At 36.0% G+C, this 17183-nt stretch overlaps 2 protein-coding genes across 6 annotated transcripts in view; one reads left to right on the forward strand and one right to left on the reverse strand.

The window, feature by feature from the left end:
- The window catches only part of LOC118448258 (luciferin 4-monooxygenase), a 134020-nt gene that overhangs the window by 25789 nt on the left and 91048 nt on the right, over positions 1 to 17183 (reverse strand). The gene's annotated exons all lie outside the window — the stretch shown is intronic.
- The window catches only part of DIP-lambda (Dpr-interacting protein lambda), a 136155-nt gene that overhangs the window by 17108 nt on the left and 101864 nt on the right, over positions 1 to 17183 (forward strand). For 2 of the 5 annotated variants that reach the window (XM_085663136.1, XM_085663135.1), the window contains exon 1: positions 13907 to 14319. The exons of the other annotated variants lie outside the window; for them this stretch is intronic. The gene's annotated coding sequence lies outside the window, so the exon portion shown is untranslated. Of the gene's footprint in view, positions 1 to 13906; positions 14320 to 17183 lie in introns of those variants that run through there. 5 annotated transcript variants of the gene reach the window in all.

Genomic DNA, 17183 nt, shown 5'->3' on the forward strand with positions numbered 1-17183 from the left:
TATACATATATATAAATGGTTAATTTAATATTATCTTGGGCGATAGATTCTATATTAATTACAGATACAATTATTATTAATTATTTCTGACTGGTTATAATTAAATACATCGATCGTAATGATTTAATCGTGCATTCAATTAAATTTTTCCCGAGCATAGAATTTTAAATGAAGATTTTATTCTTCTTTTCTTTTTCCTCTTTTCTTTTTTTCTTTGTCATCGTCGATAATTTCACAAATATTTTTCTTCGATCGAAACCAAAATGTTCGACGTGATGTTCGTCGTGTTAAATCGATATTCTTCTTCTTTCATTTTTCGTCAACAGTTCTCCGATATCTCGTGAATTTCTTATCGAATCTCTACAAGTCTTTTTTGCGACGAAAGACAATCGAATAAAGAAGACAATTTGACTTTCTCTTTCTCTCTCTCTCTCTCTCTCTCTCTCTCTCTCTTTCTCTTTGTTTGACATCTATCGACGCAAACCAATTGAAAAGAAAGGAAGGGAAAGTAGGCGTCATCATTGTCGTTGTCGTCGTCATCATGCGTTACATCCGTTAGAAAAAGCAAAGAAAATCGTTCTTTCGAATTCGCGTGGCTTTTATATATATACATCTCTCTCTCTCTCTCTTTATCTCTATCTCTGTCATACGCATGCTCGCTTGATTTTCTATCTTCGTTTCGTTCATGTCGGAACAGGAGCGGCTGTGTTTGCCGAGTTAAGTGACACTAATTGAAAGTTCAATGCCGGCATATTGATTACAGCCGCAGGGCACATAATACCGTGCAAACACGCGCAGGTAATTCAATCTCGGCCTCGCTCGTCGCGTCTAATTCATCCGTGGAAATGCGAAGGGCGCGTAGTCGAGGGAGAAAGGGAGTCGACGTTGGCATGGTTGGATACTCTCTCTCTCTCTCTGTGTCTCCCCCTCTCTCTCTCTCTCTCTCTCTCTCTCTCTGTGTCTCTCTTTCGACCTGCCGAGAAATGGAAATGGCTATCGAGTAACCAAATTCAACATCGTGTTCAAGCCTGGGACAAAAACTGACTCACTTCTCGGGTGAGCTTTCGAACAATTTCGAACGTACAAAAGAACTTACGCCATTTCGATATCGTTCGCAAAGCAAAGGAAAAAAAATCGAATCACGATCGAGCCGCGGTCGAAGCGCGTTCGACCGTACTGATTTAACTATTCCGATTTATCCTGAAGTTTGAAACTTTTTGTCATTCTATTTTTTTGTCGTTATGAATAACGAGTTTACACGAGAGATTTCTTTTCGCTCCTTTGCTTTCTTTTATTTTTTATTTATTTATTTATTTATTTATTTCTTTTTTTTTTTTTTTTTTTTTTTTTAATCTTTTACTCAGATAAAGTAATTTATATCTTTAAGAAAGGACACGAGGTTCGTTTAATTCTATGTTAAATTTTCGTTCGATTTGTATCACGATGGATAAGATAAAACGTAATAAAAATGAGGGAACCTAAACCGGTAAGAAAATTTCTTTCTATTTGACAATCTACGCAAAGACGCTCAGTTTTCAGCAGATCGTAGATTTTCGGTCGCAGGTGATACAGTGCATGGATTCAGGATTGTGTCGCTTTTCGGAGGAGAAGGTACAAAGTCACTTAGAAAGGGAACTTGCTCGAGCTAGCTTGAGGCGGCGGTATAAACTTGAGAAAATCGTAAACCTATATCCGGATGCGAGACGTGAGAGGAAGAACGTTACTTCCTATCCGAGAAGAGAAGGAGGTTGTCGGTATGCCTATGTGTGCGCGTACATGTGTGTGGGTGAGAAAGAGAGAGAGAGAGAGAGAGAGAGAGAATTGGTGAGGATGGGGATGAGTTCATGACGAGGGCGACGATGCATCCTGGAAAATGCAATTCGCGCTTGTGCTCGCCAATAGGAAAATACCGGAACTATTCTACTATATTCTTCTTCGTATTTTCTTCCGGTAAGCTCGTTTCCATATCGAAAGTGTAAGTTCGTGTTATTCTTGCTGTTGATTCTTTATACTTTTCTTAATTATCCTATAAAAATTAGTTAACTATCTTCTTTATCGGAAAAGAAAGTTTGAATAAATATAAAAAGTTGTCTAGGTTAATGTTAATTAACCATTAATTGTTAGATTCTATATATCTTTGCGAATATGTAAAGTTATATATAAAAAAATATATATATATATATATCTTTATGAAAATTTTACAATAAGACGGTCTTAAGAAAACGTAAGCATTGAGAATGAAAATATTTTTGAGACTAGCTTAAATTGTATGTAGAAATCTCAGGGATTAGCGAGTCGCGTAGTTGCGTACTGAAGCAATGATAGACATAGAAAGGACATGAAGAGAGAGAGAGAGAGAGAGAGAGAGAGAGAGAGAGGAAGAGAGAGAAATAGAGAAATGTTGGAGTAGCAAAGGTCGCGATAGAGAGAAGACGAGCACAAAGGACGGAAAGAGAAGAGGAAGTGACGCAGAGATAGAGACAGAGACATAGAATGGGGCCAATATAAGCAGCTAGCTCACAGCTGTTTGTGCAAACGCTTTCCAAAGCTACGTCCCGCGTTTCGTCCTTTGACAACGCCGAGTACAAACGGCCATGCCTATACTATACCTTGGGATCACATAGAATATATGTGTATATATGTATATCTCTATGTATATATATACATATATATATATATCTCCTCTTTGCCCTTTCGTCCTTAACCCTCCTCATACTTCGTACCACGTCTTCTCCTAACAATCAGTTTCTACTCTCTCACTACAATCAACGTGTCCTTATTCTCCGTCTTCTTTCACCGTCGTTCGAGATCCTTCGTATTCCTTCTTCAACAGAATCAGGATTACTGTGATACCGTTGGTCCTTTTTAATTTCCTGAGTACGCTTAGATAAGGATTCTACGATTCTGTCTGTCTTCTCTCTCTCTCTCTCTCTCTCTCTCTTTTATTTCTTTCTGTTTTGTTGCGTTTTCATCTTTTTCTTTCCTTTTATCCTTACTCCCTCACTTTCATTTTCAAAGTAATCGCTAAGGAATTATCAGGAACCATCGAATCCTTCCTTTTTAACCTGCATAGTTCGTACGTATAGCTCCTGAAGTAAAATTCGATAACCTCGATCGCGTCTCTTGTAATTCTTGATGATGTTGTCGTTGAGAAATTCCTTCTTCTGTCTCTCTCTCTCCCTCTCGTTCTTCTTTTTTTTTTTTGTTTTTTAGCGAACCTTCCGCCATCTCCTCTTCCTTCTTTCTCTGATCGATATAACCGTAGAAGCCGTTAAGACCGGGATTATGAGAGAATTAACTTTTAAGGTAGTTGTTTGCTTTCTTTCAAGCGGTTAATAGTACAAAAGTTTATTAGAAAGCGAAGAACGGCGCTAGACGGAAGATTTTTAGTCTCGTGAAACAAAATCGAGAAAGTTTCGATTTTGTAAATAATATTCAAGAAGATGAAAAAAGAGGAAGGGAAAAAAAAAAGGAAAAAAAGAAAGAAAGCATTAAAGATACCCCAACGAAGATACTTGATTTTATTGATTGCTTCAGATTTCAATTAATTATTTCGTTGCACGCATAATCTAGACAGATAATAAATATGAAACGTTATATTTGGATCTAAGATATAGAAATAAGGAATTTGCGTAAAAACTCATGCTATTTCGTCACGTTTTCTTACTCGTTGGTAAAAAATTCTTCTCGAGGGAAATCAAAGGCAATAATCTATGGTAGTTGCAATGTAACATGTATCAAGTAGAGAATCCATCGTCGATCTAATTAACCACATATAATTTTTGTCATGTTCAATAGTTATTAATTAATTGCCAGATTAATGTTCATTTAAATAGTATAATGAATAGTATTGATAATCGAAATAAAAAAATAAATAAAAGAGAGAGAGAGAGAGAGAGAGAGAGAGAGAGTAGGGAAAGAAATAAGATAGGAGGATTAAATTCGTTTTAAAAAGATTCATTTCATTAAAGAAAAGCAATAACGAAGTTGAAGAAGCTCGATATATTCATTTCGATCAAAAATTCTGCTATAAATTCGGATAGGTAATTTCGAAAAGTCGATTGGTGAAAGCTCCTCTCATGGATGTGCGCGAGCTCTCCATCTCTTCCTCTTTCTCTCTTTCTCTCTTTCTGTCTGTCCTTTTCTGGAAATAGCGTATCTGAAATTGGTTTCGCAGTCTAAGTCGAGCAGGAAATTGGCGGTAAGGTTACAGCACGTAGAGACCGGTCTGGTCATTGTACGATGTATTCGATGTTTCGTTTGTGGACGGATCGAAGAACGGAATCGCTTCCGGGGGTCACAGGGGAATAGGAAATCTGAGGTCACCGGAAGTCGGATTCCGTGACGGGAAAGAAGGTCAAGATTGAGATCTCAAAGAATTAGAAGCATTTGTTCGGCTTTATATACCGCGATTCGAAAAGGAGAAAAAAGAAATGAAGAAGAAGAACTTTTACGAACGATACGGAATTTATTTTTCAAAGATGGACCTTATTTTATTCTTTGTAAAACAATAAAAGAGGAGTTATTCTCTCTCTCTCTCTCTCTCTCTCTCTTTCTCCCTCGCTTTCTCTCTCTCTATTTGCCTTCTTTTATTCCTCGTTTTTTTCTTCCTTAACTTTTTTAACTTTTTTTTCGTCGTCGAACAGTTCACAGTACTCGCAAATTCCTATACATGGAATCGATTGAAAGAATAGAATTTGCCTTGAAAACTGTCAGGAAAGACTAGAGAAAAGTGAGAAAGGAAAAAAAGAAAAAGAAAAGAGAAGTCCTACACTCGTGTGAACTCGCCATCCATAAAAGAAGAAAAAGAAAAAGAAAGAGAGAAAAAGAGAGAAAGAGAGAGAGAGAGAGAGAGAGAGAGAAAGAGAGTAAGAGAAAGAGACACCTCCAGGGAAATTTCTGTATTTCTCATTTCGCGGAGGGAAAGAGCTGCGCGGAGACCTACCGAAAACCTTATTGAAAATTCCTCCCTCCCTTTCTATTTTCGTCCTTCTCTATTCCACCTTTTTCGTTTTCTGTTTCACGTTTCGTTCGTTTCTTCGAGAATTTTATCCCTTTACTACTTATGAATCATTTTGCATAATAAATAGTTTATTTAATTTTAAGTTATATTACTCCAATAAAGGTGAACTTTTTTTCAAATTTGTACTATAATTATCCACAAATTTTACGTATCACTTTTCATATTGTACGTTCTATCAGTCATCGTCGTAAATCACAAGAATAAATATTATATATATATATATATATATATATATATATATATATATATATCATTGAATTAATTGATATTAATTATCTATGCATTTCTATTAGAATATTTGTAAGATATTAATTATGTTTGTTCCTTCGAATCGTCGAAAGAACGTCACTTAAAAGTAGAGGTAACTCGACCCATAACCGGAGGATCATGAAAAGAGGGCCAAGAGCAATCGTTATTACTGCCAGATGTAGGCAAGTACGTAGACGTAAAACTATCCAAAGTCCATTTCTGAGAACTTAGTTAACCACTTTCTTGGAAGTTTTAACGGCCAACCGTTCTTGCTGCTAACCCCTTATCCGCTTTCTCTCTCTCTCTCTCTCTCTCTCTCTTTATCGTTCCCTTTCTTTTTTTTGCGTTTTCCTTCCTTTCTCCCGATGAGTCAGAAAGAGAGAGAGAGAAAGAGAGTAATTTTCTGACCTTTTCTACTATTTCGCCCCGATATACTTCGTACCCTAGTTTTGAATTTAGTTGGATAGTTTCGACGAACTAGCATCAAAAAGTAATGTTAGTAACTGTGCTCTTTAACTCTCGAGAATGGAAAAAAAGGAGAAAGGAAATAGAGATAGAAAGAGAAACTTGAGGAAAGGAAAGAATAGAAAAATAATGAAAGGGAGAGTCTTCGAAAAAATTGGCTCTATTACAGTTGTCTCGCGTTATTGTTGTTTTATTAATTACGTAAATAATTAAGAACCGATAAAGCTTATTAAAAGTAGACGTATATCATGAATGAAATTTTGGGTAAAAATAAAAAGAAAAAAAAGAAAAAACAGCGTGAAAATTCCAACGAGAAGCTTAGGAAAAATACGATAGTTCCTTGTCGACGAGTTAGCAACCGGAAGAGTTCCATCCTTCAAGTTTACCTTTCTTTCGTAAAACTGCAGTAACTTTCGTCTACTTTTCCCTTACTTACGGAAATTCGAGATTAATAGTAAAAAAAGGAAAAAAATCGAGAGAAAGAGAGAGAGAGAGAGAGAGATATGTTCCAGAAAAAATGCTTTCAAAGCGCATTCTCTTCGATGGATTCGTTACATTTTCTCTTACTTCGGTCAACATCGTTTCACCCTCACCTACCTCCCTCCCTCCCTCCCTCTATCCCTTTCTATCTTTCTTTTTATCAGTCTCGTTATTTTATTTTTTCACATTTCGTTCGCTAACTAGCAGGATTCCTTTTGTGCCATGTAATTCCGCTCTTTTACACACTTTTCTCGCAACTCACTTTTTCTTTTTCATTCCGAGTACCGTACTTATTTTTTCGAGAGAGTTTCATTAACCTCCTCTTTGGTAGCACATCATTAACGGGTGTAAACACCTATATCAAATATATATTTCTCTTTCTTGTATTTAATTCACAGTATTATGTTCCTCCAGTCTCGTTTTAGAATCGATCACCATTTGTATTATATTTCATACTTTTATTTATTAACACTTATTAGTTTTTATCGATGATCCATCCAATCTCGTTAATTGTGTTTATTAAATATCGTAATTACTATCGTTATTAATAATTTCGTTCGTTAAATTAACGAATATATCGTACTTTATCCCTTATATATATATATATATATATATATATATATATATATATACATATATAAACTTTGTTAATAAAATAGCACCGGATGCGTGTAGAAAAATTGGTGAGATAGAAAAGAATGTAGATATACGTATACATGCATGTACGTTGGAAAAGTAGAACGATTGAGATAGAAAGTAAGAGGAATAATAAGAGTGAAAAACAAGTATGTACATACGTATATATGTATAGTATATGTAGGAACGTGGATCGTTACATACATATGCGTCGACAAGTTTACGCTACGCTGAACGAATATGCAGTCAAGTGAAGGAAGAGTAGTACCATATCAGAGGCCCAACGAGAAGAAATACAACTTGCTATGTGCCGTCTGAGAGAGCAACTATCTCTCACTTTTTCTCTCTCTCTCTCTCTCTCTCTCTCTCTTTCTCTTTATCTCTCTTCTATCCAGGTATCTTTCTTTCTCTTCATTCTGTCTATCCGTCCAAGCTCCGCTTCGTAACTCGTCGGCAAATATCGCGCGTGAATTTCAAGTTCGAATCGGCGGTAAATATACATAAGTGAACGTTGGTGTAAGAGAGCGAGAGAATTCTCGCTTCCGTATCTATCTTCTACTCGACAAGGAGCGATAATATCCTACAAGGATGGTTTGGGAAACCTTTCGAAGGCGCTACACCGTGAAGAACCATCGAGTTTAACGGTTTAATCGCGACGTTTTTCCTTCCTCCTGGTGCCTTCCCGTTTCCGGATTTATATTCTCGCTTTCTTATCGAGTCGTTCGGTTGGAAATCACATTACTATCTGTGTAGTTTCCTTCATAACTGTGCGTACTTAAGTCGAATAGTTGGAATACTTTTTGATAAGGACACTTTATCGATTCGATCGAGTGTGGTTAACCGGGGAATTAATTAAATGAAATGCCACGAACGCGATTTCAATCTAATTTTAATTTTCTAATTCTAAATTTAGAAAGGATTTTTTCTGTTTTCCTTTTTTTCCTTTTTTTTTTCTTTTTTTGCACTTCCTTTTTCCCTTTTTTCTTTTCTTTTTCAAAAGTAAAGTTGTTGTAAATCGGGGAACATAGAATTGGAAGGTGAGAAAGGAAAGAATTCGACAAACAAATCGTTCGATTGCCCTAGCCGTAAGAAATCCTTAGGAAAAAGAAGGATTTTTCTTTCGACGAATACCACCACCTATCACCGTTCTCTTGCTTATCGTCAACACGTAATCTTGGCAAAGGACGATACGCAGGTGTTCAAGGAGCGAGAAGGGTAATAGTAAGAAGTGTAAACTGAGGCAACTATGTAAACACAGGTCACGACGCTATAGGAAAGGATTTTTGTGGTTGAAAGAAAAGGCTATTCTTCAGCGTGTTACCTCGACTCGTACGATTTCGAATATCTCCTTTTTTTTCCAGTTTTTCTTACTTTTTCTCTTTTCCGTTCATTCTTCCTTCGTAGAAGACGACATCCTTATAACCTTCCGTTCTCTCTTTTTCCATTTTATTTTTTTTTATCTTACCCTTTTCTTTCTTGATCTTGTTTCCTGCATCCTTCTCTTAGGAAAGGACGACGATAAAGGGAGTGTGAGAGAGACAGACAGACACACAGAGAGAAAGAGAGAGAAAGAGAACGCTCTGACAGAAGTTCCTACGTCAGTGTAACTGTTGAACCACAATTTTAGCCGGAAGGCTTATATAGTCGGCATTCTGATAGCGAGTAATATTAAACTTGGCCAATGCCTCGAGCCAGTCCAACAAATTTTGCGGTTCTCTTTTCGCTATTTTATCGAACGTGCTTTACTCTCAGGAATGAGAACTATCCTGGTCCTTTTCGTTCGTTGTTAATTAAGGTTATATGTGTCTTCGAGAGTGTGTCGCAAAAGCTACTGCTTGTCCTTTATATATTTATTTTCCTTTGTTACGGAAATTGTTTCTTGTTCAGACAGAGAATGGACGTTTCAATTGTACTGTTTTAATATTTGAAAACTATGAGAGATACATATAATACATTTTTTATTTTACGTGAATTCGAGACTCGTTCTTTGTAATTTAATTTTGTCAAAAAAAAAAAAAAAAAAAAAAAAAAAATAATAATTTAAAAAAAAAATTAATTTTTATCTGTTTGTATTTTAGGAACGCTAATAAAACACTTTAATCTTTTGTTTCTATCCGTTTCCTTTTCCTCTTTTCCTCTCTTTCCATATTTCCACCCCTACGAGAAACGAGAGTTGTAATCGCAGTTTCTATGTTGCCTATCACTCCGCAACTTCTTCCAGAAGGTTCATAAGTGCTCGATCTGTGATAGTAATATGAAACTTACACTAAACCAATGTCCTCAGGCTCTCTCTCTTTCTCTCTTCCCCTCCCCTCCCCCACCTCTCTCGTTTCTCCATCTCTTCCCTCTCCTTTCACTTCTGTCTGTTGTTCCGATGAGCTTTCACGATGACGATATTTTGTCATGACGATAATACTCGTATATTACACTAGTATTACGACTTATCGCTTATTCGAGATTAACAAGAGAAATGATAGTAAAGATGAATAATTTACAATGTTATCGATGAAAAAGAAAATAAAATGGTCTATATGTAAATAGAAATAAAAGTAAAATTTATCATTTTAATTTGTAATCATATCTAGATATATACGTATTTATTTTCTTTTTTTTTCTTCCATGAAAATTATACTATCATATTAAAATTAAACATAATATAAAATTGTAGAATTTTTATTAATATTACCTGGAGATATATTCATATTTTACGATATTAAAGTCTCTGCTTTAGCGATATAAAAAGTATTAGCGTATAAAGTTGAACATTTATTTTTACACATTAACTATCTGTTGTTTGAATAACGCAATATTTTTTCTCTCGATGAAAGAGTTTGATCGTTCTACTTTTTTTCCAAAACAAATTACGTTAATGTAAATATCTATATTTGCAAAGATGAAAAATATCTCGATCACTGTGATCTACTTAGGTATGTCTCTTGAGAATCATGTTTTCCAAGTTTAGTTTTACTTAGAAAACAAGATTCGCTTTTCTCTATAAAATTATTTCATCGATTGATATTGAAATAACGAATTATCTTCAAATCAATAATATAATTTCAATTAATTGATATATCAAAGAATATTTCAATGGTATTACAAGAGATATTTTATTAGACTTTTTCTCGAATTTTCAAATGATTTTTAAGAAGCTAATAAACGTTAATTGGCCGCATCGGCCATCTTTCTGTTATATTATCTTGAGCTTCTCAGTTAACAAGGGACAAGTATAATATACCATAATGCATATAGTACTAAAGATCCATTACCATCGACGCTAATGAGTTTGTTTTATCGGTGAAATTTTATATATAACAATAGCTTTTTGTTAATCTTTAACAAAAAAAAAAAAAAAAAAAAAAAAAGAAATTCTTAAGAATTTAAAAGTTATTAATTTTTCATGATTTTTCAAACTGGATCAGTGCAAAGGAATCATCTTTTTTTTTTTCACGAAGAATGAATATACCCTGCGATAGAATATAAACTGTAAAATTTTACGATGGCCATTCTGGCAATAGATAGAATCGACACCGAAAAACGTGTAACAAGAGCAAGCTCCACGTTCTTGAAGATGCGGTCAATGACATGAGTCAGCCCTTTCGGCGATATCGTCGTTGCCGTTTCCTTTGTTTCTATCTTCATTGTGGTCCAATAGCAGCGTCGTTCTTCCCTCTTTACCCGTTTGTCGACAAAGAGACGGGGTATCAGCTCGTGCTGATGGAGCGCACCGGTAAGAAATCTGATTGTAAAGGACGGCCGATCCAACGCTTCCATTTTCCTTTTTCTTTCTCTCTCTCTCTCTCTCTCTCTCTCTCTCTCTCTCTCTCTCTTTCTCTCTTCTCTTGTAGTATCGTTCGAATCCCGCAAAATTCTATTTCTCTCTTTTATTATTTCTCCATTCCTTCGTACCCTTTCCCTTTTTTCTATCTCTCCCACTCTTTCTATCTTCCTTTCTTTTTTCGTTCATTCGTTTCTCGCCTTATACTATTCCTTAAACCCCTTCCAACTTCTTCGTTCTCTCGCTCGTCTAACCTCTCAAAGAAATATCACGACTATTTCAATTCTCGCTGATATTGCGCCTCAGGCCGACCAGGCCATCCTTTATTTTATACCAACCGACGTACACCCAGCTAACATTTCTTACCTCCGTTCTCCCTTTTCCTTAGACCGCTCGATCCTCTTCTACTTATACCCTTTAGGATGCTTCTCTAAGCCGTGCTTGCATTTTTCTACGTTCGCTCGTCGTTCTCTTACGTTTCGATCGATCTTCTCTCTTCTCGCATCAAAGATTCTTGACCACTAAAAAATTGTCTTCGGAACGAGACCAGAATTGTTCTATTTTGATATATTTCATATAAATATATGAATACGAATAATCCGAAAAAAACAATCGGTGAATAACTATGTTTATCCTTTATCACTTTCATTTGTCTCTTCATAATCATTATTATTATTATTATTATTATTATTATTATTATTATACTTTAATAAACAGATAAAAATATGTAAACAGGATTAAAAAAAAAATCCCAATGGGATAATCGTAATATAATATGTATGTAATACAGTCAACATATATATGTATGTACATATATATATATAAAAAAAAGGAAAAAAATTTACCCGAACATATCAAAATTCTTACTTCGAAATAGATTCAAGAAAGGGAAGGAGACCGAGCGAACCCTAAGGTTTTTGTAGAACACGTTAACCTTATATAATCCGGAATTGGCAGGAGGTATTTCCTAATATCGAACGCGCCATTCTCTATCCTTCTCTTCGTCCCCTTCGTCCCTCGAAAAAGAATGTCTTGGTGACGTCGCAAAAAAAGACAGCGAGAGAGAGAGAAGTTCTTTCTTTCTTCTGAAATCTCCCCAAAACAAAGGACATACAATCCTCGTTGCGAACGACACCTTCGCGTATATATAGATTATAAATGTGTGTGTGTGTGTGTGTGTATATATATATATATATGTATATATACATCCATGTAGAATGCAAAAGAAAGGGAGAAAAAAATTCTCCATTTCTCGTCAAATTCAGCGTTGCACGACGAAAATTACGTCGTTCTTGCTTTCGCGCCCGAGATTTTTCTCAAAACGAGGCCAACGAAGCTTGGTTGCGGATGCACGCATGACTATTCGAGCTCTCAGAACATCGCGTTACAGGGATTTTGTTTTTCGAATAGACTTCTATCCAAGGGATCTTTCTTGGACGGATAAATTCATACTGAAAGCATTTAAAAACGTGAAATGGCGAAACGAAGTATATAAAATATTTCTAAATATTTTTACGTCCGTCATCATCGTCAAAATTAATGAAGAAATAAATATCTTATGTAAAAATAATCTACTCTTCTAAACTTTCAAAGTAATTTAAATACTTTGATTTTCCCAATATATTTCAATTTTGGCGCGAGAACTGATCTTTAATATCTATTAATTAAAATATTTTTGTTAAGTAAACATTCGATGATTCCTATCATATCTTGATCAAATATTACTCGAGATATATGTATATTTTTTTTTCGAATGCAAAAAAAAGAAAACTAAACTGCAGATTAAAAAATAAACGATTCTTTTCTCGACTCCACGATTGGAAATTTTTACATATAATATCTCTTTTTCTATTTATTTATCCATCCATCGCTTTATCTTCTGTTTATAAGCGAATGGCATGTTAGAGTTTTTTGGAAAAGCGTAGACGAGATTCCGTCACAATATTGCATCGCTGGGAATTATTTCGTCGTGAGAGTTCACCCGAAATGTTTTCGGTATTTTCGTGTAAAATTAATGGAATCCAAGCACTCGACGAACATTCGTGTTCGTGAAACTGAAGAGTGGAAGTTGCATCTTTGTGAAGCGCATCATTTAACGAAAGAAAAGAAAGTCATTACAAAAACATTTCATTCATAATCTTATAAATTTTACTACGAATAATAATTCGATAATATCCTTTCTCTTCTTTTCTCTTTTTCTTCTTTGTTTTTTCTTTACGTTACCCACAAATTCACATAAAAAAGAAAAAGAAAATAGTCTCAATTTTTTCACTACTCGTCATATCGACTCGAAACAACAGTCGATAACTTTTTCAATTAAATTCGAAAAACACCATAATCACTAAACGCCAAAAGGAACAACATAGAGAACAAAACATATTTTCATATTCAATGAAAACACAGATATACTTTTGTTATAACGTCATTCGATCCCTTTCCCCTTATTACAAATTCTCTCGCCCAGCCCTTCTTCGCCTAATTGTAAGAACTATTCTCCATATCAAGATAGCTCAGCGGTAGGAGAGAGAGCGTGCGCGGGCCGATCGTAGGATGGTGCGCGGTCTTCGAAAGAGATTCCATCCGTCAGTCTATCCGTCCATCTATCCATCCATCCATCCATCCATCCATCCATCCATCCATCCATCCATCCATCCATCCATCCATTCGTCCGTTTGTCCATCTATCTATCTATCCATCCATCCCTTTGGTAGTCAGTCGGCCACCTCAACGAAGCAGGCACACTCACAGTGATCACGAGTAGAGCCACGAGAGGGCTTTTCGAAAAGGCACGTCGCTGCCGTAGGAGTGGCTAGACATGTACTAGAGTGGGGTTTGTAATATATATATATATATATACACACATATACATATATAGATAGAGAGATAGAGAGAGAGAGAGAGATATGTCTAGAGAAGGTCATGGAAAGAGAAGCGAATAGCACGAATAGAAAGAGACAGAGAGAAGGGATGATAGAGAGAAACCGACCGAGAGAGCGAAGTTGGCGAGAGGAGGGAGTTGTAGGAGTACTGGAGGGGAGAGTCGCGTGCGACGAGAGGGGAGGGTGAGAGGAGTAGTGGGATGGAAGCCGCGAGAGCGTGAGAGGGTTGCGATTGTGCTACAGTCGCACCGCGACACCCCCAACGAGTGAAACCGCGCGCGCCCGGTGATCTCTCTTTCTCTACTCTTCTCTCTCTAGCTCTCTCGTTCTCTATCTATCTCTCTCTCCCTCTCTCTCTCTCTCTCTCTCTCTCTCTCTCTCTCTCTCTCTGTCTCTATCTCTGTCTATCTATCTTATTCACTCACTCACTCACTCACTCTGTACCACTCTACCTCGTTCACTTTCTATGTTATATTACTGGTGGCCACGTATACACGAAGGATTCGCTTCGCGAACAGTGCTATGCTTTTAAGGCTGCGATCAAGGCACTCGTCGCTGCCACCAACGTTGTCATCGTCATCGTCAAAAGCTTTATTCTTCATCTTTTCTTCTACGTCTTCTTCTTCGTCTTCCGTTTCTTCAACGTCAACGAATTCGGCCGCCACGCTGCAGCCGACCTTGTCCTTGCTCTTGTTCCTTGACCATCGCAACCATTGCTACTTTCTCCAACAGGATTTTCATCAGTGGTCATTGTACACGGAGGATATCCTCGGACCCTCTAGGAAAGATCACTCGAGGTTTTTCTAATTCGGGTAAGTGAAGTGGTCCTTGTGTCTCTTTCATCTTCTTTTTTTTCTCTTTTCTTTTTTCCCACTTTTTGACTTTTCTTCTTTTCCTTTTTCATTTTCATTTTCTTTCTTTCTTTCTTTTTTTTTTTCATTCTTCCCCTTACACCGTTCGCTCCTCACAATTACTTGCTCTTATTCGCTTCCTCTTATTTTTCACGTCACATCTCGATTAGATTCTAGAATTGGTGAAAAAGGGTGGGTAGAGGAGAGGCACTTCTAAAGACGTTTTCTTACTGGACGCGAACGAAATGGAATCGGACGGCGGAAACCTGTTGATGACGATTCTTTCTCACCTCCGGTAAAATTTGCCGACGACAAGTACCGTTCCGGTTGAGCATCGTCGTTGGCAAATTGAGATATTAAATGGATGGAAGATAATATTTATTTTCTCGACTCGAGTTATATAATATTTGCTATCAGGAGGAAACTTTCGAAGGCTCTATCTTGGAACGAGAAAGCGATATGCGTATCATTCTCATTAAATGCGACAAGTAGACCCTTAGAGATATTCACATCATAATTATTCACGATCTTTATGGAAATATTAAGTGATCAAGTGAATCGGTGCGAAAGAAGATATTTCCTGCGAACGTGTTAATCGATTAAAAAAAAAAAAAAAGAAAAGAAAAAAGAGTAAAGGATCAAACGATAAGAGTGAAAAGTGTGAGTGACTGAAAAGAGAAGTATTTGATAAAAAAATTTTTGGTACGAATGAGTACATCGAAGAAAAAAGAAAAGAAAAAGAGAACATCCTCGACAATGTGTGAAACACGCGAAAAGCGTATTCTTGAGAGTCTCTTATACGGTGTATAACGTGCTACGACCCGATGTCTTGTTTCTTCCCATCTCTCCCACCTCCACGTATCGTCCTCTCGATCGTTTCCTTTTTCTCCATTGTTCCCTCATACCAACATTCTCATTCTTGCATTTTCCTGTGTATTTGTTTTGCTCGTTTGGTGCACCTGTGGCCGATGTCGAAATTGACGCGTCGTCGTTCGCGAACTCTTCTTTGGAATGCTGCCAATGACTGCTTACTGATTCGAAGACCTGTTGATGATCCTGATGAGCCGGATTAAACGTTTGAGAGATCGTATCGTATAGTATCGTGAATCGAAGAAGAAAAGAAAAAGAAAAAAGAATTACATACTCGATAAAAGAATATTGGAATTTTTTTTTCTATGTGATCTATGTGATCTATGTGATCCGTGGAAAAAAAGAAATAATATTATACGTTATCGATAATTAGATATATAGTATCATCAATTGTCATTTTATGCTGTGTGCAATTAATTGATCGATTTTTTAAACTATATAGTATATCCGCTATATATTCTAGAATCTTGAAAGATCTACTAAAATCCAATAGAAACGTATACAAATGTTCGTAGCAACGTTAATCTCGTATATTCGCCATCTTTACCTTACCTCGAGTTTCTAGATAAATTTATTCGATTTACCGTGCTGCTACGGAGAATTAGTTACAATCGTCAGTAACGAAGGATTCGTTTCTCTGTTAGAACAGCAGAAATATCAATCTACGAACTCAATTGTCTCTCTCTTTCTCTCTCTCTCTCTCTCTCCCTTTCTCTCATTCCCCTTCTATCTCTTTTTTCTTTAATTCATTCTTGTTTAATAAATAAAAGAAGATTCTTTGAAGACGTTCTAAGAAAACAAAAGATTTAACTATATCGTAACAAGACAAGAAGTAAGGAGAATAAAGAATTGTATAATCTATCAAAAAAAAAAAAGTCCTATCTTTTATTTCTTCGTTCATTGAAAGGTGAAGAAAAAAAAGGGAAGGTTGAGTCAAGGTAGAAAAAAGAAAAGAAACGAAACAATTTCTTCAAGGCCTTTATATTTTTCGATGGTAAAATTGCTACGGTATCGATATCGTGACATTGATACTAACATTTCGTACAGTCTATCGATGTCGTATTTTTTAAAAGGTGAAAAATCGTGTTATAAAAATGTTTAGAAAAAGTGATAGGAGTGAGGAAGATATATATATATATATATATGTATAGAGAGAGAGAGAGAGAGAGAGAAAGAGAAAGAGAGCTTGTTGGGGAAGTTGTCTTATCAGCTTGTTTTCATTTCATTTCCTTTTTTCTCCCCTTCTCTTTTCTCCCGTGTTCTCTCTTTTCTTCGTCACAAAGCGCTAATCTTCGTGAACACGATCATTTTTATCTTTTTTCCTTAGCACCTTACCTCTTATGTTTACATGCGGTCTTTCTTTTTCTTTTTTTTTTCTTTTTTTTTTTCCTTTTTACAAGGTTCGAGGCGGAACCATTGGGCTTTATCTCAAGGGCGTTATTTAACCTGGAATTTTGCCAATGGCGAATGGTGCTGATGTATCAGATACCTGTTGTTGACCCAGCATCTTCAAGGCGAGACAAATTTTGGGACGACATGATTAGAGAATTGAAAGGAGTCATTGTCGGAAATTGCGTTTCATCAATTCTCGGATTATCGGACGTGCCTGCGTCGTTATCTTTGATATTTCTTTTCGCAATTTTATCTTAAAGCTTCGATAATTGTTTAATCGTTTAAATAATAATTTATTCAAAGGGAATGATCGTTAAATTTGTATTAACTTTATCTACAAATGTTATTACCCGTATATACTAAAGGGATATATTTAAAATGATCCTCTTTTTTTCCTTTGTTTGTGAACTTTCATCGTGAGATCGAATGAAATATCTTACTTTACGTATCTTACTTTTAGTTTTGCAAAACACAAAAAACGTGTAAAAGCGGCGATCGACGAAATTCTTTAAGATTAAACGTTAAGGATTGAAAGATTCAATTTTTTTGTCGGTAAAAGGTTA

The sequence above is a fragment of the Vespa mandarinia genome, chromosome 20 (assembly GCF_050613455.1).
Source record: "Vespa mandarinia isolate Hongniang chromosome 20, ASM5061345v1, whole genome shotgun sequence".
Taxonomy (NCBI): Eukaryota; Metazoa; Arthropoda; class Insecta; order Hymenoptera; family Vespidae; genus Vespa; species Vespa mandarinia.